The 17,347-nt window shown below is 52.1% G+C and overlaps 1 protein-coding gene across 5 annotated transcripts in view; it reads right to left on the bottom strand.

Annotated features, from left to right (window-relative positions):
* The window catches only part of CCDC88C (coiled-coil domain containing 88C), a 147,082-nt gene that overhangs the window by 89,884 nt on the left and 39,851 nt on the right, over positions 1-17,347 (bottom strand). The gene's annotated exons all lie outside the window — the stretch shown is intronic.

Here is a 17,347-nt window from a genome sequence, read left to right as displayed (position 1 = left end):
GGTGGTCGAGGATACAGTCAGCTATCACACCACTGCACTCCAGCCTGGGGAACAGATGGAGATCCTGTCTCCAAAAAAGAAAATAATAATAAGAAGAAATAAAGATTAAAGAGATGCTACTGAGCCTTTCTAATCTGATGGTTCAGGATCCAGCACTAAGCAGGTCTTTGGTACAAGTTATAAATGAGGAGACTCCTCTCGTTTATAGCATGGGCTTCCTAAGCGAGGGATATAGCAGAGCTGCTCTGCCCAGCCAGAGGTGGGGCACAGGCGACGAGCTGCCTTCCCGCCCTCACACCAACGGGCTTGGAGAGAAGGCCCAGGCATCAGCTATCAGTCATGCCCGCTCGTCTGGGTACAGGCTCTCCTCAGCGTGCCAGCTCACAACCCAGCCTACCACTTACATCCCCCTAAGTATTTCTCGGGGCAGATCAGTCTTCTGTGCCTAGATGCACCATGTTGTTCACAAATAAGGAGATTTTAAAATTCCAATTCTGGCGGGGCTCGGTGGACACGCTTGTAATCCCAGCACTTTGAAAGGCTGAGGTGGGAGGCTTGAGCCTGGAGTTCAAGACAAGCCTGGGTAACACAGAAAAAACTCCGATCTACAAAAATTAAGAATCAGCTAGGTGTGGCACTGAGGCCTTGTGGTCCCAGCTGCCCAGGGGGATTACTTGAGCCCACAAGTTCCAGGCTGCAGTGAGCTATGTTGCACAATTGCACTCCAGCCTGGGTGACAGAGTAAAACCCTGTCTACAAAAAAAAATCCAATTTTACGGAAGACAAAAAAGAGGGTGGGTTTCGTAACTATTCTAATAGTGGCCACTATAGAAATTCTTCACCAACAAAGCTCCTCTTAGGCCTTTAAAAATGTGTTTCTGTTCAGACACAACTAGTTTCATAAGTCACTCTATTGCATAACATGCGGAATCTCTATATCCAGTATGCTGCTAACTAGCACTCGAGAAGAAGAGGGGGATAATTACACAACCCACAAGACCCGGGTGCGTATCTCAGACCATCTCTGAGTCAGATTAGAACGGGGGCCGAGGCCGCATGCCAGGAGAGGCCAGCACCTGCAGAGAACATAGAAGATGGTTTTCTCGTCTCTCCTTATTGTCTTTCCATGGCTCCTATCCACATTGCAGGAGGGGATGTTAAACCGTGAGGTGTACCCCACTCCTGAAGACACCAGCCCCCCCTCCACTCAATGCTGGAAATCACATTTCTCCATTATCCAGGGTCACATGTCACCACGTCAGCAACAGCTAATGCTTTCTCAAACATGTCTCAGCTGGTAAATATCTGTACGCGTCGGACAGTAGTGTGAGTTGTTTAACAGCCTCAGCCCTCCTTTAGGGCTTGGGAAAAGTCAATGTGAAAAAATTGTCTCTTAAGTCCATGAGTTCGCCAAAGGGTTCCAACACCCTCACCCTACCACCCCTGGAAAAATACACCAGTAAAATCCGTGAAATCTGCTTTCCAGCTAATTTACTCAGTGAAAGGAAGATGCCCAATGACATGAGCCTGTCCGTCACACAGCTCCCTCCCAGCCTCAACATTACACTCCTGACTGGGCACAGAGGCTCATGCCTTTAATCCCAGCACTTTGGGAGGCCAAGGTGGGCGGATCACCTGAGGTCAGGGGTTCAAGACCAGCCTGGCCAACATGGTGAAACCCCGTCTCTACTAAAAACACAAAAATTAGCCAGGCCTGGTGACGCACACCTGTAATGTCAGCTATTTGGGAGGCTGAGGCAGGAGAATTGCTTGAACCCAGGAGGCAAAGGTCGCAGTGAGCTGAGATCGCGCCACTGCACTCCAGCCTGGGCAACAGAGCAAGACTCCGTCCCAAAAAAAGAAAAAGAAAAAAAAGACTACACTCCAGTGTTCCAGTCAACCCAAAGAACAAAGGTCATCAGCAGCAAACCAGCCACAGTCCCCTTTCCAACTCTTGGCTAGCTTTCTTCTGCCATTTGTCCAAGCTCAGCCCTGTATCAGGGTGCGTGTGTTTATAAGTGAGATGCAATACATGAAATCATCTTGTTTTGTTGTTTTGTTTTTTGAAATAATCTGAAGGTCACTGCAAAAAATGCAAATTGTTATTTTTATGCGAATGTTAATCTAAGCAAAACACTGCTGGAAATATTGCTAGAAAATGTATGTGTTCTCCTTCCAAAACAGGATGTTTAATTTTGTCTAATCAGTACTTTCTAGTTTTCCCACAAGAAACATGTGTCATTTGTGCAATGAAGAAATAACGTTTTGCCGGGCGCGGTGGCTCATGCCTGTAATCCCAGCACTTTGGGAGGCCGAGGCGGGTGGATCATGAGGTCAGGAGATCGAGACCATTCTGCCTAACACGGTGAAACCCCGTCTCTACTAAATATACAAAAAATTAGCTGGGTGTGGTGGCGGGTGCCTGTAGTCCCAGCTACTCGGGAGGCTGAGGCAGGAGAATGGCATGAACCCGGGAGGTGGAGCTTGCAGTGAGCCGAGATCGTGCCACTGCACTCCAGCCTGGGCGACAGAGTGAGATTACGTCTCCAAAAAAAAAAAAAAAAAAAAAAAAGAAATAATGTTTTAGGAACAGACAATGTCTTTCTGAGTTGTTTCTTTCAAAACACCATGGTTCTCCTAAGATGTAATCCTATGGCCAAAGCTACTCTCAAGCCATTAACTGGTCCCCTTACAGAACTATCAATCACATTTCCAGCAAAAACTGGCTCAGAAGCCAGGGCTGTCCAGCAATATACATAATTGAGACACATTAATTTCAAATTTTCTATTGGCCATCTTTAAAAAAGTAAAAAGAAACAGGTGAAAATATTCAACTTTAATTAAGCCAATATAACCAAAATATAATCATTTCAACCCGTAATTGACATAAAAATGTATTGAGTCACTTTACTTTTTTTTTTTTTTTTGTAGAGAGGGGGTTTCACCATGTTGCCCAGGCTAGTCTTGAACTCCTGGACTCAGGCAATCCCCCCACCTCGGCCTGCCAAAGTGCTAGGATCACAGGTGTGAGTCACCTCGCCCGGCCTTTGCATTCTTTTTTCATACAGTCTTTGAAATCAGTGTGTATGTTACACTTACAGCACATCCCAATTCAGATGCTAAATTTTCACTGGAAATACTTGACTGTTTCCAGATTTCACGAAATCTAGAGTTGAAAAAGTTCATTTGTTGGAGGTATAATATGCTGAGATAAAGAAAAAATAATAAAAAAAATTTTTAAGAAAGAAAAAATAGACTTGTATTCCCAGGTTGTTCCAAACACATTTAAAAGTTTTCCTACAACTGAACTGAGTACCAGTTTTTAAATTTAAATGAACTAAAATAAAAAATTTATTTCCACAGTCACACTGCAGTATCTCCAGGCCCTGAAGGCCACATGTGACTGGTGGCTACCGGGCCCCAACACCAGACCTTTGCCCTCCCCTGCGGGGAATGTGGTGGGGTGAGGGGCCTCTGGGCTGGCCCTCAGTCTGGCAGGGACATGAGGAGGCTACTGACGAGGGGACCCTCCCACGTGGCATCAGAACAGAAAGCTGCTCACTTGGAGGCTGCAGCTGATGCTGTCCTGCCAGGGCACCTGGTCACACCCCCAGCCAGCCACCTATGAGACAGGACCACACCAGGCTGGAGAGTGCAAGCCCAGTGGTGCTCCGGACAGGCCCCCACATTTGCCAGCGAGCCCTCCTTGTGCCACTCTAGCCTTTGCAATGGCAGAAACAAGTGCCAAGGCAAGCATGAGGGACAAGGGACACACAGCAGCCTCGCTGAGGCCTCTGTCTTGTCACTGGTCCTGTGGTCTGATGGACAGGGAAGAAGAGGGGCAGGCTTGGCGCACGGCCCTCCAAGGGAACCCGCTTCCGCAGAGCTCATGGTGGGGGTGTGGCATCGCAATCCAGGGTAGATTGCACTCTTCCCCACTCCTCTCCACTTCTCCTTTAGGTTTGCTTTCGGGTCCTAAAATAAGATTTTGCTTTTCATAAATGACTTGCTTTTCAACTGCATCCTGGAATGACTCCTCGGCCAATTAAGTGCTTTAAACAAACTAAAAGAAAAGTCAATGAACAAAGGGTCAGAGGCAGGTGCATTTGTGTTTTGGATACTGCAGGGGCCACTGGAGTCCCCAGGGGTTGGGGGAGAGCAAGGCTGAAAAGCGCTTTGTAATGTCAAAAGGAGAGAGGGCCCACCCACCTGACACTACCCTGGCCTCAAATCTAAAATCTAGGCTCCGGCCAGGCGCGGTGGCTCACACTTGTAATCCCAGCACTTTGGGAGGCCGAGGCGGGCGGATCACGAGGTCAGGAGATCAAGACCACGGTGAAACCCCATCTCCACTAAAAATACAAAAAAATTAGCCGGGCGTGGTGGCGGGCGCCTGTAGTCCCAGCTACTCGGAGAGGCTGAGGCAGGAGAATGGCGTGAACTCGGGAGGCGGAGCTTGCAGTGAGCCGAGATGGCACCACTGCACTCCAGCCTGGGCAACACAGTGAGACTCCGTCTCAAAAAAAATAATAAAATAAAATAAAATAAAAATAAAATAAAATCTAGGCTCTTAGCAGTCACCCAATGGGGGAGGGTTGCGGTGGGCCAGGACCCCCTCAGGAAGCATTTGTCACCCCGGCAGGAAGGTGGTAGGGGCAGCAGTTGTGTCTGCACATGGTGTCAACAAGCCTCCATTCCCAGCTCCTGACCCAGATCACAGGAAGCAAACTGAGGGTGGCCCAGAGCATGCTGCATCTCAAGGCCTGTAGCAGTGGCTTTCCAAGGTCACAGGCGTAGAGTTCTAAGAACAGAACCAAAGAGAAAGCTGATTCTATTTGAACCTGCTGGGGACAAACATGAATGTACTTGTTGAGAAATCGGGACTGTCCCCAAAACACAGGATACAGGTGTCCCACTCCAGGCTTCATAGGCTATGAAGCTCTGACGGGGGAGGACGACATCAGATCGTAGAGGCGCCTGGTTAGGGAGTGACGCCTATGCTGGGTGGTGGGGCCACTGCAAACAAGACCAGTGTCCAGGCCAATGGTCTGATGCTAAGCACTTGTCACTGCTGGCTCCAGGAGGCCACAGGCACCCTACGGTCCCTTCCAGCCTAAGTGTTCTCCTCCTCTCCTCCAACTCCCTCACCCCTCACCCCTCCCAGGCAGGTTTCACTTTGCTGGGGCTTCTGCCCTCCTGAGAGGCAGAAGGACAGAATGAGTGGCAGGCAGGTGTCTGGAGCCCATGAAGCAGGTAGGCATCAGGACGGGAAAGGACTGGGCTGGGAAAGACCCAAGGAAAGGGGCCTAAGCGCCTCCCTTCTCCACCTATGGTGGCCCCTCACGCCCCACATGACCCTGTATGGCTCCTGGGGCTTGTAGATGAAACTCATTTTCTGTTTTGTCCAGTTGAGGCCATTAAACTGTTAGGGGCACAGGCCACCTCATTGCTTTTCAGCCAGTCTCTATCTGGGACTTAGAAATAGTGCATCCACTCAACCATGTTCACCATGGGCTCAATGTCTTGGAGCCTGAACTGAGCCTGTGCTTTCTTTTGGGACCTCCTCCCTTGGTTTGGCAACAAGGTACTCAGCTCAAGTACCTTAAATGACATCCTTAGCCCTTCTCTGAGAACAAGTATGTAGACCCCAACTTGAGTCAACTATCTACTATGCAATCTGTCAACCACAGACTATTAAAGGCCCTAATCCTCCCTAAAACTTCAAACGGAAACATGAAAGAGGTGTGAGATTAGAGAACAGCACTCTAACAGTCTTGCTGCAAACTAACGCTGGGGGATGGTTCAGGACGCTATGGCCACTCATCCACGCTGGGGAATGGTTCAGGACGCTATGGCCACTCATCCGCGCTGGGGAATGGTTCAGGACGCTATGGCCACTCATCCCATTTAGGAAGGCAGCAAAGAGTGCTCAAAGGTGTAAAAAGATACATAATTGTATGTACAGTAGGAAATGGATGTTGAAAAAAGAAAACAAAACCTCAAAGGAAATATATTACACTAAAATGACAGAATTTTCTTTATTAGAGTGATTAGGACAAGAGCAAGTTTCCCCAGCATTTTCTAAATATTCTGTAAAGGTTCTCACAGAGACCATATAGTCAGAGGCATCTATTTACTAGGTATTTCAGCTGTGAACATGACAGACCCACTTAAAAAATACACACACACACACACACACAGGGCTGGGCATGGTGGCTTATGCCCGTAATCCCAGCACTTTGGGAGGCCGAGGTGGGTGGGTCACCTGAGGTCAGGAGTTCAAGACCAGCCTGGCCAACATGGCAATGCCCCATCTCTACTAAAAATACAAAAACTAGCCAGGCACAGTGGCATGTGCCTGTAATCCCAGCTACTTGGGAGGCTGAGGCAGGAGAATTGCTTGAACCCGGGACGCAGAGATTGCAGTGAGCCGAGATTGCGCCACTGCCCTCCAGCCTCGGCAACAGAGCGAGACAGTCTAAAAAAAAAAATAAAAATAAAAAATAAAAAACAAGAAAGAAAAAACCACGTATCTGTATCTATATCTATATATCTATATTCACTCTTTCCTCTGAGACAATTCACCAACTATCCAAGATAAGGAACGAAGTAGATTGCCATTTTAAATAATAGCCACAAAAAGCAAGCTGCACCTTCAAGCATCTTCTCATCAGGAGAAGCAAAGCCTCTTGATTGCGAAGAACGGATGGGAGCCAGGAGCACCTAAGGGGTCTGTAACCAGTGAAGGGGGACGGGGTCCTGGGCGAAAGGCTGACTCTCAGGGTACAAGCCCTGTGAAGACAGAGCCTCAGAGGTCCCAGAAAAGGCCCACTCAACACCTGAGGCAAAGTAAGGGCCTCCTGAAAAGACTTAACATCCTGCCAGGGCCGTCTCAACCTCTGTGCCTGCTCCAACAAAACGGTCCTTTTCTCTGCAGGTGGGAGAAACTTTACAGTCCTTGGAAAGATTCAGGTGGAAACACCATTCTGTGCATGTGGCAGAGGTTAGCTTCAGTATCCACTGAAAACACTAGGACGGTTGGACCAAGAACAATGATTTCACAAAGAAATGGGAAGAATTATTTTTCTCCTTCTAAATGAAACCAAATCTCGCAGCTTGATATTTTACCAGGAAGGAAGAATAAATGCTGCCGAAAGCCAAGCGTTTAGGCCCATGGGATGCCCCCCATGTGGCTATGAATGGGAGCTGCTAACGCAGAGTAAATGAGAGGGAAATCCCAGAAAAGTTAAGACGAACGCCCGGCACAGGCATCCAGGATGAAGGTGACGCTCACGGTTGCCAAGGAGACCAAGATGGTCCAAACAGCAAAGAGAGCCTTCCACACAGCCAAAGCAAAACCACAAAGAATGCCGCTGTTGACCCACACACGCTAACAGTCAAGACTGAAACAGCAGAAGCATGAGTGACATCGGCTTCGCAGGTGCACCCAGCACACCTTTAGACACCGTCTTCCCTGGTGCCCAAAGCCCAGGGCATTTTCTACACCTTTAGGTCTGGTCTGGGGTTCAGATATTCAGAAGACACGCACTGTGTACACCTTGCAGCGAGCTGAGAACTCTCATCCTGTCTGGGAGGGAGGTAGACAGTGGCAGCACAGCACAGGGAGTACTGCCAAACTGCCCAGGCAAGTCTGGGACGGCTTCCCAGAGGAGGCAGCTTCTGAGCTGGGCTGTAGAGAATGCTTAGGAGTCTGACACGTGAGGGACAGAGCCAGGAAATGTATTAACTGCTAAGTGTGGGCAGCAAGTCAACCCTTCGGTTACCCTGAGCATCAAACTGAACTATCTACACTCTCTGCACTTCCCACGAGGGTGCCCTTCCTCCCACAGCCCCATCACCACCAGATTACCACCTGCCAGACCCTACTCGCCCTCCAAAGCTCAGCTAAAACGCCCCCTCCTCTAGGCAGCCACCTGATGCCTGATGATTTTTTTCTCCCCCGAACTCCTAATGCTTCATTAGCCCCCTTCTGTGGCATTTTCTACACTGTGCCATGTCAATCAACTCCCCACTCCGAAGTGGCAAAAAGCTGCTAATAGTGACAGTTGGGAAAATTAAATCAGAAAATATTCCTCAAAATATATATTGAGTACACAGTTTTTAAAAACCTCTTTTGTGGAGGAGGTGTCTTCTCTGTCTCTTCCATGTTGACAAGGGAACCAAGATCTGAAAACCGACTGTTCTGCTCTATCACTGCAATGAGGGTGGTTTCTCTGCTAATTCCTGTGCCTTGAAACCTGGAAAATCTGACACCATGTTCCTTAAGATTCACAGCCTGTAGCTGTTAACAAAAGTTAAAAACATTTCAGAGTGGGAAAAAAAGCTTCCAATTTGTTTTAGAATTTTCCATTAGAACTTGTATAAGTGGCAGATTGAATGTAGATTTTTAAAAACATTCCAAAGTGAACTGGTAATGCTGGTTGGAATATACCATGCTTTCCAACTGTAAAATCCCAAATGCAATAGTTTTATGAGCAAACTAAGCAAAACTAAATGAATTTTAAATTCCCAAACTACAGAAGTGACTTCAGACAGGAAAGGTCCCACACGTATTCCAGTGTTCCCAATGTCTAGTCCAGTGCTCTAGGAGAGGTGTCGAAACTCTGCATCGATTTAACACTTCTAGAAACGGCACGGTGCTGGCTGTGCTTCAGGCAGGTGGGATGCTTTTTGAGGGCCCCCAAGAAAACCCTGTAGTCAGGAGGGATATTCCACAGATCTCCTTTGCCGGTGTTGGAACGTCCACGCTCATGCCACTGATTAACTCTCCACAGGACACATCTCACAACCTCTTCCTGGATTTGGCCAGAAGCAGCCCCTGAATGTACCGCAACAACTTGATGGCCAAAACAAAAAACCACCTGGCGACCTGGCACTGGCAACCAGCCAACCCCAGGCTCTGTTACCAGAAACACCAGACGGTGAAGCGGTTCCATCTCCTTTCTCCTCCTTCCTCCCTGACATTCATGCGAGGTGGCCAGGACAAGAATTATGAGCATTTCTAAAGGCAAGGAACAGCCGCAGCACAATGTCGCTGATCGTTTGCCAGCAGGGCCCGGAGCAAGACCAGGGTTGGAACCTCAGGCCTGGAGTGCTTTCCTCATAGACACCGTCTTCGTCACCTGATGCCCGAAGCCAGGGCACTTTCTACAGCACAGGCCTGCCCCAAACCTTCAATAATGATTCACGACACAGCCTGTGGCCCAATCCCAGCCAATCACACCTGCCACGGTGTCACCCCATCAGAGGGCAACAGGGACTTGACCCCAAAATCGACACTTTCTGGGCTGGGCTGCTAACTACAGCTGGAGTACAATTTTTTTTTTTCTTTTCTTTTCTTTTTGAGATGGAGTCTTGTTCTGTCACCCAGGCTGGAGTGCAATGGTGCGATCTCGGCTCACTGCAACCTCCACCTCCTGGGTTCAAGCAATTCTCCCGCCTCAGCTTCCCAAGTAGCTGGGATTACAGGCGCCCGCCGTCATGTCCGGCTAATTTTCGTATTTTTGTAGAGACGGGGTTTCCTCATATTGGCCAGGCTGGTCTTGAACTCCTGACCTCAGGTGATCCACCCGCCTCGGCCTCCCAAAGTGCTGGGATCACAGGTGTGAGCCACCGTGCCCGGCCAATTTTCTTATTTTTTAATTCATTATTATTTTTCTTTTTTTACCTCTGGAACACAGCACACTTTCTAACATAGCCACTGAGAGGAAAACCCAAGCAGTGGTTTGCCCTCGCTGCCTGCACAAAGCCCGGGCCCACATGCTCGTAACTCCATCTGCACAAGAGGCTCTCCTCTCCACCCAGTCCCTCTTCAGGGCGGGGAGTCCTGGCAAAACGAGTGGCAATGAAGTGCTTTTATGTTACGAGGCTGTCATGTAAAGCTGCTGATAGATTCAATCCATCTGTTCCACCTCATTTTGATTAATCCTGGGATCCCCAGGGCCTGAAACCAACTGCAATCTGCACAAGCCCAGGAGCGCCGGCTCCCCTAACAAGGCCACCCGTGTCTCTGTACCCAGCGACCAACTCGGCCCGGCCGAGGCTACCACGTCATCAGAAAACCGCCTCCCACGGAACACCTCCTAACTGCCTGTCCTTGTGGCTGCGTTCACAGAAACAAACGTAAGTGGGTTCTTTGTTCACAGAAAGGAAAACAAATATTTCCTTTGAGCTGACCCAGGAGGAGAAGCGCTGGGAAGGAGCACCTGGAATCTCAAACACCACCCCGTGAGGGCAGAGCCCCTAACTCCTGCCTCTGCCTGTAACCTGCTGTGTGGCCTCAGGCAAGTCACAGTCCCTCTCTGAGCCACACCCTCTTCTGTACCAGGATCAGGACTCCACAGTCTCTAAAGGACTTCAGTCTCCTTCAGAAGGGGGAAGGGAGGGGCTGGAAAAGGAGACGCTGCTGGCAAGAGAGGCACAGCACATCTTTATGGCGTTAACTCAGCTGCCAGCTCTCACCAGCAGGCAAGTGCCCACGCATCCAGAAGAACTCAGGGAACCCAGCGGGGAGGGAACCGAAGGACGTTTCAAGTACCCCCAGGAGTGCCTGCCACCTTCCCTTTAGGGCTGTGTGATGCCCTGGATTGCTCTGTGGGCAGACTTGTCTTATCTGATGCCAGGAAGGGCCTGTTCTGAGCCCCTGAGCCAAAGAAGGGGGTGGGGGGCAGCCCCAGAAACATGGGCAGGACACAACATTCGACTCCTTGGAAGAGAACCTCTGCCCATAAACGGTAGTTCAGGAACGATTTTACAAGAGGAATGCAAGCCCGGTCTGTGCATTGGGCTTTCGGAATGACCTGCTGCAGTGATGCCGTGGCAACCACAGGTGTGGATGGTGGGGGAGGGGAAGGCGGGTCAGCAGGTGGACACATCCATGCATACAGACCTCAACAGCAGAGGGATGCTGAGAATCTGCATTTTAAAACCAAAAGAGCCATCAAGATTATCCACAGAGTCAGGAAACTGAGGCCCGGAGCAAAAAATGACAGAGGCGTAGCCCCACATTCAGGTCTGGAAACCCAGGTCTCCTTGGACTCCGCCCTAGGGCTCCTTATGCCACACCAAGAAGCTTGTATCCACTCAGCGGTGTCTGCGGGGTGCATGCTATGCCCTAAGGTGTGTGTTTGGGGTGAGGCAGAAGGACTTCAAGGATTAGGCTAGGGATGGAGAGCAGGGCCCTGACCCCACAGGACAGCATCTGCAGCGGTTCTGGGCTGCCCTGTCCTCTGTGCCTAAGTCCCCCTCCTGCCACTCCCCCCGCCCCCCAGCTAAAACGACAGCATCAGTGCTCCAGTGCTAGGAGTTGATACAAGGGCCCTGATTTTATGGCTGTGAGGGATCGTATGACTGTGACTTGGTGGTGGTAGAGTCCTTTTTTTTTTTAAGTTTCTTGGCAAAGTCAGTATTTTTGCTGATGGATGGAAAAGTCAGTAGTTCTGCTGATGGATAAGCAAGAAAGGGGCCGAGAAAGTGTGGCCAGAGGCAACTACGGTATGCATGCAGGGTGGGCTGGGACGGGCATGAGCCCCCCAGCCAGAGTGAGTGTAGGGGTCCCACAGGAGGAGCCATGTGCTGTCCAGGCCCAGCCGGCCTCACCCACCAGTGGCAGGAGTACAGAGGCCAGCGGTGGCAGGAGTACAGAGGCCGGCGGTGGCAGGAGTACAGCACAGACCAAGACCACAATCTTGGTCCCGAGGAGCCTGTGGAGTCACAGACTGGGACCAAGACTGCCTCCCGCACCCTCCAGTCAGGGGTGGCTCTAGCTGATTTCCTGGGTGGGCACCTATCTGTCCTGGGCACACCCTCCCTAGCTCAGCAGAAGCAAGGCCTTCCTCGTCCCAGCAAGTAGCTGGGCTGGGGGAACGTGGCGCCTGCCCACACTGTCCCATGTCCCACTCCACTGCTCACCCACCCAGGCCCGCAGGCACTTAAGCCAGGGCAGGGCTGGGGCCACGCCACACCCTGGCAGCCCTCCCCCGGTGGCCTGACAATGCCGCCTCACTCCCAGGCACGAGTCGGAGCAGGATGGTGGAGGGCACCCAGGAGCCTCCAGCGGTAGATGGCAGCCCAGACCACCCCAGCCTGCCGGGACCTGTGAGGGTGGGAAAGGCAGGCGGTGGGGGCAACCAGCCCCCCACCCCATGCCCCAACCTGAGCCCAGGCCTCAAGGCACGAGCACCACAGCACAAGGGGGCACCAGCACTCCCAACTGACCAGGCCTCCTTGTCCAGTGTCCCAGGGCAGGCATCTGGAGGGCAGGGAGAGCTCCTTGGAGAAGGGCAGCCATTCCATCTCTCATTTATGCCACATTTCCTGGGTACCTGCTGGGTGTCTGATGGCATGCCAGTGGGGAGGTGGAGGGTATGAAGCCAAGACTGCTGCCCTCAGAGCCAGGAAACAAAGACAGACAAGGAGGACAAAGCCTGTGGGATGGGGGACAGTGAGGGGCCCAGGGTGTTTGCTACAGGGCCAGGCCCTGTCCTGGGGAGCTCACAGCCTGATCCCACCAGCAAATCCCACCAGCAAGTCTGGCACCCTAACAGAGGGATGGCAGGCACCTGAGCTGGGGGCACTGGGAGCAAAGGAGAGCAGGGAATCCAGAAAAGCTCCAAGGAGGAGGTGGCCGGAAGCTGAAATGGGAAAGAACGAGGAGCAGGTGCCATCCAGGTAGATGGCAGCGGTTGGGGGGCATGTGTCAGTGCAGGGAGGGCTAGGAATAAAGGAAAAGGAAGACACAGAAGGTGCCCCCACCTTGTGTCTCTGGCTACAGTCCCACGATGAAGGACAACTGAGAACCAGATGTGCACAGAACCACTGTTCAGGGAGTCTGGACCCAGCCCCATCTGCACGTATCTAAACGGTGACAGCAGCAGCTTTGGAGTCCCCTCTGCCAGCTTCACCACCATGTTGCTGCTGGGCCTCAGTGTCAACCCCTGCCAGGTGGCCAGAAAGGCAGGTGGCCGGGCAGGCAGGCATCACTTAACCTAGTGACAATCAAGCCTGTGCCTGGCATGAAATCAGGCCCCTGGAGGTGTTGGCTGAACCTGAGGCCTTTCCTACACCGTCAGGTTTTGCTGGGCACCGTGCTCTCAACATGCTCAGGGGCGACACACTGTCCTCCCTCTTGCTTCAACACAGGGCAGCTCTGCAGGGGGCAAACACAGGAAGCCACAGTCACCATAGTGAGCCCATAAAGTAAGACGGTTCCAGCTACCTGTGTGTGCAAGGAGCGGGGTCCATTCTAGAAATCCCCAGGAACACACAAACCCTTCCCAGCCCCCGGGCTCAGGACCAAGGAGGAAGAACTGAGCCGGGACATCTGCTGGGGCCACCTTTTCTCTTCTCCCTCTGGTCTCAGGAGGGCCAAGAAAAACACACACGATACCAGTGCCCTATGGTGGTCTGGACTCACAGGGGCTGGCTTGGACGCTACGCTGAGAACATTAGGAGCAGGTCTGGCCCCGGGAGCAAGTGTGCCACGGTTCATCAGTGACATCTGCCTGGGGCCAAGCAGAACTTGTGCTGGGCAAATGGCAAAGGATGAAGAGAAGGAGAAATTCTACACACACGGGAACCATGACTCTCCAGCGTGGATAAGTAAGACTGTAATTACCCCTCCTTAGCCCCCACTCACCCCTCCAAAAAAGCTTTCTGGAGGAAACAGACAGTAGAGCAGACATTTCGTGCAAACCAGTCACTTTTCGTTACATGAGTTTGCAGCAAAAGATCAGACTTCATCTAGAGAGCAAGAAACTCTCTATTCTATCACCAAGAATGTATTCTATAGCAGGAAACTGGGGGAGGGCACATCGGGACACAGTTGAAAAGCCGGGGAGGAGGAAGGTTCAGAAATGACAAGTTTCTAATGACTAATATCTCGGCAGGAAGTGAAAATCTCAAAAGATGTTATCGACTGCAACAGCTGTACAAGTTGGGGGGTGGGCAGGGGTGGGAGGTGACCTGGCAGCCCAGCCAGTCCCCTGCCCACCCGCACCTGACAAAATCCTCTCTGTCCGGCAACACTCGCCTGCAATGCCTTCCCTACCCAAAGCCCTCCTCAGACCCCTCCACCGGCAATGATCACTTCCTCAGCAATCAGTGCTCCCGGGCCCCTCTCTCGTGTCCCCGCCTGAGTCCCACACAGGGAACTGAGATCCTCAGGGTCCCCGGGGCAGATGCTGGAACATGCTCACCTCTGAATCCCCCCAGGGCTCTGCACACTGTGGCCCACAGCAGATGCCTGCCAGCTGCTGGCTAAATGGAACTGGCTGCGGGGAGGAAGGGTCTGGTGAGAACAGAGGCTTTGGGACCTCCAACTAAACGCACCCTCCCCCATCTACAGTGCAAAGAACACTTTATTTCAAACAGCAATAAATCAGCATGCTGCATAAACCAGGAGCTCGGCTAGACACACTGTCTATTACCTCTCATCCTAACTCTGGCCGGCAGTAGCAGGGTTAAGTCCACCGGGTATCTGCTAATGCAAGGTCCATTTGATCAACAGGTATTTTTGATTGCTTGGGATATTGGAGTAAATGACAGGGCTAAAGAGGTAAATATATGTCACATGTGTGTGTTAAGAAGCAAAATAAAGGAACATAGGAGGAAGTGACAGAAAAGATAGCTCTTACAGACAGGTGGTCAAAGAGGGCCCTCGATGAATCGTCAGCCGAGCAAAACGCGAGTGTAGGGAGGGTGTGAGCCAGGTGGACGGGTGGAATTGGAGAATCTCAGGCAGAGGGAACAGCCAGGGGCAAGAGGTTGCAGCCAGAACAGGCCGTGCAGTCCTGCTGAGCACGGAGCCTGGGGTGGCCCAGCTGACCTTTGAGGCCATTCCAACAGTCTGGCAGCGTCTGCAGTGGTCTCTGCGGTCAGGCTCATTCCGAAGCCTCAGGAAGCACAAGGAGCTCTCACACAAGTAACTCACTGTGATCCCAGTGGCAGTTTAAGCCTGGGTCCCAGGCACAGATGACTGGTAGTGGTTACCTAGAGCTCTGTGTTGAGAAGGATTCTGAGGCCAGATCTGGGCTTAGACACAAAGAGGGCCAAGATCGGTCAATGGTGCCTGTCAGAGCCAAGAATGAAGATGTGGTGACACTCCCTCACGGAGCCCAACGGGACAGAAGCAGTAACACGTATGTGGTATACAACATGCCGAGGGGATGTGGGCAAAACACCAGGAACTCTCTCCACTAGTTACGAAGCTACGGACTGAGCTTCCTCTGCTAAACCAGCCTTACTCTTTGAGTCTCCTTCCTAGGCTGTGGGCTCCTGAGGGTGGCGATCTGGACGGTCTCGTTCCCCAGGGCTCTCCCAGGGCCTGGCACACAGCAGGGCTCAGCCATCATTTGTCAAATGAGCTAATGAAGGGCCACTGGCCCCAGGGTTAGCATGCGTGTGTGTATGTGTGTGCGTGCGCGCATGTGGGAGAGAGAGACAGGCTGTGTGAACAGCCTGAATCTAAAGGACTGGGAAAGAAACAATGCCCTTCAATTAGACCAACTGGACCCCTGCTGTGTGAGGCTCCGACCTGAGGACACCAAAAAAAATCAAATCAAATCAGATGAAGCTTTTTCTTCCTTTTTTCCTTTAAGTAGGGAAGCTTTTCTTCAGATGTGGGTGAGGTGGGGAAGAGGGGGGGTGGGCAGTGGAATCAAAGAGCGTTTTCGGGGAAGTAGGGAAGGGCAGGCGCACAGACCGGCCCCGGCACCTGCTCACGAGGCAAGGCAGACCAGCTGCTCTGGCTTCACCGCAGGGCCAGCCGAGAGCCCACACTTCAGGCAAATAAAAGCACCCTCACCAGCTGTTCCCATGCCCAAGCCAAGCAGGATGGCAGTCTGTGCCAGCCCTGCCTCGGCAGCAAGTGGACTCTTCTAGCCCAAGCCACGAGATGAGGGGAGACTCAACCCTGTCCATGCCCGGAGCACCTTCCCTGTGCGAGGCTCCTCAGGGCGGGGTGGGGGGTGGCAAATGTCTCCTTCTGATCTGACCCTTTCCAGTTGGCATGCATCTTCTTGCATTCAATGGGGCAGGTGCCTTAACTGTGCCCATTTTACAGAGGAATAAACTGAGATACAGACAGTAAGGATGTGCCCTGGGGTCACATCACTAGAAGTGATGAGGCTGGGGCTGGAAATACAGACCTTCCAGCCCTGCGAGTTCACAGGAGAAGAGGCTTGAACCCAGTCAGCCAACTGCCAGCAGCCCAAATGTATCTGCAGAGGAGACCTGAGGAGCTGGGAGGTGCAGAGCACCCTTTAGGCTGTGGCGGCCAGGAAAGGCCACACTTGTCACTCCCGCTGCTGCCCCCAGGACAGGGTGACAATCACAGGCTAGGCTTCTCTCCTGTGAGCTCAGTGCCTCCTGAAACACCCAGGTGCTCCTCACAGGGCGTATGCATGTCTGGCTGGTGGTGGGGGCGCAGTCTGCTCCTGCTCCCCGACCTTGGTCGCCATCTTCTGTGCTTTGCACACTCATGACTGCCTGGATTTTATATCCACTCATGTGTTCATTCACTCACCCAACAAGTGTTTACTGAGCCCCTGTCCCCTCAAGGCATGTGCTGGGAGCCAGGGCGTGATGGTGAATGGAAGCAGATAGGACCCCTCCCCTCCAGGAACCACAGTCAAGGTTGCAAGGGGCTTTTATCCACCGCTGTCTCTGGAGAGCCCGTAGGTGGGAACACAGCCCTGGTGGGGCACAGGGAGGCTCTAAACAAACATTTCCTGCATGAACGCAGAGGTGAGAAGGAATGCCGGGAAGCCTGCAGCTGGGCATCCTGAGACCCACCTGGCAGCAGAGGCAGAGAGCAGAGATGCAGGAGAGTGGTTGGTGCTGTCTGTGGGGAGGCCCAGGAGTCCCCTGGATGGTGCCCTCCCATGGGTGCCATGCACCCCCAGGTAAGCCCAGTGTTGGCTCAGCCCCCAGCTGGCTGCCCACGACACCCAGGCCTGCCGAGGTAGGAAAGGATGTCTGTCCCTCAGTTCACACTGCCGAGGTGCTCACTGCCAAGCCCCTGAGGTTAACATCCCAAAGTGACTGCCACAGCCTCGGCCACCCAGACCTGGGAAAGCGGGGCTGGCCCCAGAGCATCGTGAAGAACTGCTCCGGGTGGGCAGACCAGCCACTTCACACCCACCCGAGCAACGCTGCCCTCCACTGCCACAAAGTGGCTCTCACCCTGTATCCACTGAGACACTGGTCTTGAAGAAAGAAAAAATAAAGAGAAACAGAAGCCATGAAAAAGCACCCCGACCTGGACAAACAAGCTCATCCCACCTCAGACTGTCTGCCCTGAGCTTTTCTCAGGAGGAGGGGGTGGCAG

The sequence above is a fragment of the Symphalangus syndactylus genome, chromosome 8, assembly GCF_028878055.3.
Source record: "Symphalangus syndactylus isolate Jambi chromosome 8, NHGRI_mSymSyn1-v2.1_pri, whole genome shotgun sequence".
NCBI classification, from domain to species: domain Eukaryota; kingdom Metazoa; phylum Chordata; class Mammalia; order Primates; family Hylobatidae; genus Symphalangus; species Symphalangus syndactylus.
This window is presented reverse-complemented; position numbering and strand designations above follow the sequence as displayed.